The following is a 6,649-nucleotide window of genomic DNA, read 5'->3' on the forward strand; positions in this document are numbered from 1 at the left end:
CTTAAACTCATAGCTCACTCTTTCCATTGGATATTTTATACACCACATATAGGGGGAAAAAAAAGAAGAAACTGCATCTTCTACCTATTTCTTCACATTTTAATTAGATAATAATACAAGGGCTCTTGAATACTCTCATTATCCCCTTATAATTGTTTATAGGGCTTGAATTGTGAAATTTTTGTAAACAATTCTTTTGTTGTAGCTTAAATACATTTGCTAATCTTTTTTTTTTCAACTATCTTTTTATCTCATATATGTATTGCATCATAAAAAGTGTAACAACAGTATTTTAATTTTTTTAAAAAATAATCCTCTACCCAAACAAATTACAGTCATCAGTCCTTAACGTCAATATCGCCCGTTTCCCATTCCCTCGAAGCTTTCTTCCTTCCACTCCCCCCCTCCCCTTTTGAGTTCTGATAGACTGGGGAAGTAAAAATGCACCATGTCATCTTCCCTTGACATTTTGCCTTTGGTAGAAAGGGAGAACTGAGAAGTGAAAACTAGAAGTATATAATGGGCTGTCATTAACTGATATATAGTAATAGGTTTTAAATTGAAGCATGAAAGTCGGAGCCTTGGCTGTGCATTTATACATTCTCTAATCTCTCGGCGTTGAATTTCAAGGACAAAAAGCCAACCCATGAAGGACAGAGTGACTGAATGCGCAATTGGATGCAGAATGTGACACTATGTTCCCAGACCATAATGTCAATTTACTCAATCCGTACATTGTTTATTCCTGCCATTTCCTCCGTACCGTACTCAACTTCGTTATTAATTAGTTGTATAACTTATTTTATCTTAGATTACAGGGAAGAGGAAGCCTAAAGAGATTTATTGGTAAGATCTGTATACCTGTTAGTCCCTGACATTCAAGAAGTACACAGAATTGGCTATACTAGTCGAGCAATGTCGAGTGGCATGAAAAAGGATACTGCCTACTAGCCATAGCCCAGAAAAGATCAAGTAAGAATCTATAAATTGGTGAATCTGTATTCCAAGAAAGGCATGGGTATCATTGCCCTTTTGTCCGAGGGTTCGACTAACGGATGCTCACTACTCGTTAATAGGAGTTAACAGCGTGTTTAAGTATATGATGTATTGAGAACTAAGAAGCGCCCATTGAGTACTCTTTTGAAAAGTCCTTTCGCTAGGCTTTTAAGAGGAGGGCCCTCTCTGTTGTTTGATTTGCTATAGAGGTTCATTGCGTGAAGAAAGAGAAAATGGATTAATTCAATTGGTTCGTTTAAATCAATACGATTTGGACTTGGTCTTTGAGTTGAGTTAAATTGAGGCAGTTGGAACGATTTCATGTAATCAATGGGACCCCTTAAAGTTTTTCCAATCAAGCATCAAAGATTATGACTTTAACACGACGGGTGATGAAGGGGCAGAATTGGATGGTTAATGAATCTAAAAATTGGAGGATCAAAAGTATTCAAAGGTATATATAAAAGTATTCAAAAGTGAGTGAGAAATGATGGAGGCCTAGATGAATTTGCAGACTGCCAACGTTCATGCCAATCAGGATCCACATCACCAATGACCTCAAAATCTTCAGGATGCTTAAAGTATATGTGGAAAGCATATAAAGAATTGACTAACTCCATTGTCAACTGTAATCATGGGGGAAAAATATGATTACTTCAAAGGGTTAACTACTACAGTTACAATCCTGTACAAAGTTTTCAAAAGATGATCCATTAAATTATCGAAGAACTTAATGAATTGGGAAAGGAGATTAGTGTTTTGACTCTGCCAAATACCAATAGTAAACCATAATTAGTTGCGCTATCAATTCCAACTTCATAAATTGGAATTAAAACCGTAGACCACAGTAAGGTGGACTGAGACCCCAGATTATGATAATGGAGCAATGTTAGTCTGCCTGCATTAGAGAATGAGGTGTGAAAACCGTAAATATCATTTCCATTTCCACTAGGAAGAAAATGCTTTTTTTTTTTTCCGTGTAATCGATGAAAAGGGAATTTCATGGTGTATAGCTTTTGTGAACGTAGAAACATTAATCAGTTGATCGTGCGATTCCTGTTCAATTTTCAGGTTCTCCCTATTCTCTCTTTCTTTTATAACGTTTAGAGTCTCTCCTCGAACAAAATTGAAATGAAAAACTGTATGTGGTTTACTCTGATAAAGATGTTCTTGAGTAGACCATTGGTTTCCATCCAACACATCACGTCAGCTTGTGCCTGATCTTATTTAGACCAACATTAATTTGTGGAGATCAGATGGGTCAGCGGAAATTTGACTAATTAACTTACCAAAGAATATAAATTTGATAACTTTTAACGAAAAATGTCTAAGCACCACCAATCAAGTTTTAATCTTGTTGTAATTAAGGATAGCGAAAAGACAGTAGTATCAGTATGCCTTGCATCTGGAAAAAAGTGTTGTTCGAAAATTACTTGAAGATTGACGAGAATTGAGGACGCCCACTTCTTTATAACTGTGTTTTTAAATTCGGACCGGATAGGACGGTCCGATCGATCGAACCAAGAATCGGCCAAATATTCGGTTCGATTTACTCTAAAAAATTGGGTGTATAAAAATCCCGTTGATGTCAAGTTTTTTTTTTTTAAAAAAAGGTCAAAGCATTTTCAATATTATGTTTTGGCCTCTAGGTTGTTAAAAATTATTAATATGTCTCAAATATTTCATACTTTATAAATGTTGTCCTAAAGTTTGGTGTTATTTTTCAATCAAATCCTTAATTTTAATTCTAAACTTGTTAATGTTCATTTAATAATATAAATTGCTACTTGCTCATTCTAATTTCTTTGTATTTTCTTATTAAATATATTTGAAACATCAAATATATATGAATATACATTTATTAATATTAACATGCTCTTAAGTATTTTACATACAATATTTTAATTTTTAAATAATTTTTATTTATGACATCATCCGATTCAATCCCGATCGAATTCGGTCGAACCCATTGACCCGTGACCCCTGAACTCGACCGAGTCGATGCTCGGCTCGAGTCTGAAAACATAGCTTTATATGACATAGATTTTGGTAGTGTTTGAAATGTTTTGTCGAATTGTATATTGGAATTACAAATATTCATTAAAACGCAAAAGAAAAAGAAAAGGAGGTCTATATATAAAAGAGACAACCATTGAATCACTTTCTTTTCCATAAGAAAAGAGAACACAAGGCAACCGACAAGGTAAAATCCCAGAAAAGGAAAGAACTGTACAGACGTGCAGAGTTGAGGCTAAGCAATGGTAGCCACATCTTTATTCTGCAGGAGCCAAAAAAAATTGAAAGAAACATCAAAATCAATCTCATGATTCCTGTCGTGTCAAATTGTAATTATTTTAAGCGACAATTATATTGAAACGATTGAAAAGGAATTAAGAATTAATGGGTCAGTAGCAGTGACCAAGATATTGAGATGTCATGCCTAAGCACTAATAAGACAATCCAATGACAGTTATGGCTCCATATTTGAAGCCATACAAACTTATTCAACGGTATATCTATGTTACTTATTGCTAATATACTGCTTAAAAAACTCAACCTCTTCCAATTTCGACATCGTAATACTCAGCTCGGCTGCTCAATCAAATACATCCAGAGTGATTAAGCCTGAGGAACTACAATGACGGGTTTTTTTTTTTCTTTTCCTTTGTTTGCAAAAACACAAAAAAAATAAATCAAGATTAGCCATAAAAACAAACTGTACGATGATAGCAGCATCCTACTTCAACATAATGCGTCTACCAACAAATCGATCGTGCCTAGCAAAAATATGAGCTACATTATTGTTACATGCGAGAATATACATGTACTCAAAAGTTAGTTCAATTTGAGCTTTATTCTTAATTGCGATATATTTGTAATACCAATTTCAGCTTTTTGCTTTTGTCCAACATATTCAACTGCTTTTTGTCCATAAATATACCACTAGTGAGAGGATCTTATAAACGTCTATGAATGATGGATCATAAATCGAATCATTTGATCGAAAAAATTGTCGTGCTATCATATAATTTTGTATCAACTAAATTTACGAGTTGAAGATAAGCGGACTCAAACTACTGATATCCGTCGCAGCCTCGCAAGATAAATTATCGCTTCTCGAGCCCCCAACTAATTTTATCATAGAGGCTAACGATAGACAGTAACTCCCTCGAGCACAATTTACAACCTTCTTCTTCGAACTGTGGTCTCCAAAGGGCAAGAGGCAACAGTGAATGCGTGATCATATGCAATCCCAACGCCAGCCAATCATCATAAGATTTCCTGAAATGTGGTTTGGCTCCCAGAGCTAGTGGAGGGAATGGCCACCCTATGCCGGCAATTTAGTTGAAACTTCAAAATCATTGGTGCACGTGCACGTTGAAGCTGATGTTATACGTTAGATAGACCAGAGCAAACCGCGTGGCCGCCTAGCTTTATATCTCAAGATTACTCGTTTGGGTTGCCAATTAAATTGTTCAGATTTCAGACTTGCGAGCGTCGGTGGAAAAAATCCCAAAGATCTCGTTGACTTTAAATAAAGAAAATATATTGTTGACTCGCACCTACATGAACCATTAGGTGTTCAAATCATTCTACCTATCATGATAACAGTGGCGGAGTTAGGAAGGTCAAACTCCATTAGCCCAAGAATTGTAATAATATAATAGAGTTTGAAACCTATAAATACGTCTATCTCAAACATTCATTTTTTTATGTTAAATATGTTTTTAAAACTAAATTGTGCTTGAATTTTTTTTGTGAAAATTACATCTAAATTGACATTCATATTTAACTTTTGGTAGGTCTAACCCTCTTATGAAGGTAATGGTTACGAACTTATAATAATTTAGGGGGGCAATGCATGATAGGAAATAGAATTCTAAAATTTATGGGGGAGGGGGGCAAATAAGGAACAATATTGAAAATTTTAAACTTTCTTAACCTAGAGCATAATTTTCTCAAAATTGAGGGGGTGCAAGCAAACATGTGGCTCCGCCACTGCATGATAAGCATAAAAGCCACCCGAAAACCCAAAGAAAAGGAACAAAAAATACAAGTTAAATCATTCTGCAGGTGATGAAGAGTTTTCGTCGCAAAGTTTCAAAAGAATTTTTGTCAAAATTTTAACGATGAATCAAGAGAACTGGTAAAAATAACAAAGTTATAGAGCTTCAGCACCAGAGGCCGCAATTCCAATAACCTTCAGGCTGGTGAGGCTTTGTCTTGCAAGAAATTCAATTACCTTAGCCTGTTCTATGCTAGCAGTGATCTTGAATCCTCCCAGTTTTACAACTACAGCCCGCTGTAGCGCACAGCGGCTTCAATGGACGGTGGCGGGCGGGTCAGAGATGAGTGGGATTAAGAGTTTAGTGTCCTTTCCATAGAAAAGGAGAGGAATCCAATTCCCTTTTTTGGAGATTTATGACAAAGGTGAATCCCTGAAATTCACCCAGGAAGAAGCTCTCTTTGATTACTCAAAATCTACTATAGAAGCAATAATCCACCCTTAACAGAAAATGTCTGTAATAATTGGAGTTAATAAGGAGAAATAAATACAACAATGTGAAAGGTGGCAGATATAAAAATTAACCAAAATTTACAGCACCAAATGCAAGCCAGTTACACCAACCGTCCAGCTCCACAATCTCCCCGACCCCAGCTCCACCAGCTCTCCGCGCATTCTCCTCTCTCTCCCCCTTCCCAAGGCAGGCGGCAAAAGAAAAAGCAACATACATTTGAAACAATGAGCAATTGAAAACACAGAATTTATAAACAGGGGAGAAGATATAGTTCACAACTACTGGCCACTTTGATGCAACTTGAATACCAACTTCATGCAGATATCCCTTTCTTCAAGACAACTCTGTGATTTAACTCTGATCTCTTTGTAAAACTTTTTTGCCCTTCCAGAGTCATTCTTTTACGTACTCCTACACATATATGCAAGTATGTGTTAGAGACCCCCGCTACAGTATCATTGCAGTCTGAAAAACTCTAGCCTCCTAAAATTGGATGTTTTACTTTTCTATGCAGTCTCTGTGCGAACATGTTGTGACACTTGTCTAAAGCTAAGTGCATGTTAAATTCCAACACCAACAACTGTGCCACCACATTTTCCTGTTTTCTATTTAACATGATTTACATAACCTAAATTACATCGCTTTCCAGTCTCTTTAAACAGTTGTTTTCAATCTCCCTTGCAATATGCATATACGTGGTCAAACGATCATATCTCTTTCCAAATAAAATAAATAAATAAATAAATAAAAGAGATTGAACTATACACTCTGTAGTTCCTTAAGCAACTTATATATATCTAAATTGACTTGACAGCACTACAGATAGCATGTATAAAAAAAGAAAATGGTGCAAGAGTACAAGCAAAAACATTTATCTTGAACTCACCAATCTATATCTTGTCAAAATCATCATCAAAGCCATCATCTCCATCATCTAGCAAAACAGAGAAGACCATTAGTGTGCCACAACTTGGCAATATCAACAGAAAAGTTACATTCGCTTGCCCTGGGGGGTGGGGAGTTGGCAATATCCAGCAAAGAGGAAAAGGACTCAAAGCAGCATGTGCATCAACTTTCAAATCTTTACCTGGGCCTTCATCACTGTCTCCCGTATCTCCCAATAGAAATACATC

At 36.0% G+C, this 6,649-nt stretch overlaps 1 long non-coding RNA gene across 1 annotated transcript; it reads right to left on the minus strand.

Moving 5' to 3' along the window:
* Nucleotides 1–5,479: 5,479 nt before the first annotated feature.
* Nucleotides 5,480–6,649, minus strand: LOC113768483. Its single transcript, XR_003468080.1, has 3 exons — nucleotides 6,604–6,649; nucleotides 6,403–6,450; nucleotides 5,480–5,927 (listed from the first exon to the last, which is right to left on the minus strand). It is a non-coding gene; the product is annotated as an uncharacterized LOC113768483 (long non-coding RNA).

The sequence above is a fragment of the Coffea eugenioides genome, chromosome 4 (assembly GCF_003713205.1).
Source record: "Coffea eugenioides isolate CCC68of chromosome 4, Ceug_1.0, whole genome shotgun sequence".
Taxonomy (NCBI): domain Eukaryota; kingdom Viridiplantae; phylum Streptophyta; class Magnoliopsida; order Gentianales; family Rubiaceae; genus Coffea; species Coffea eugenioides.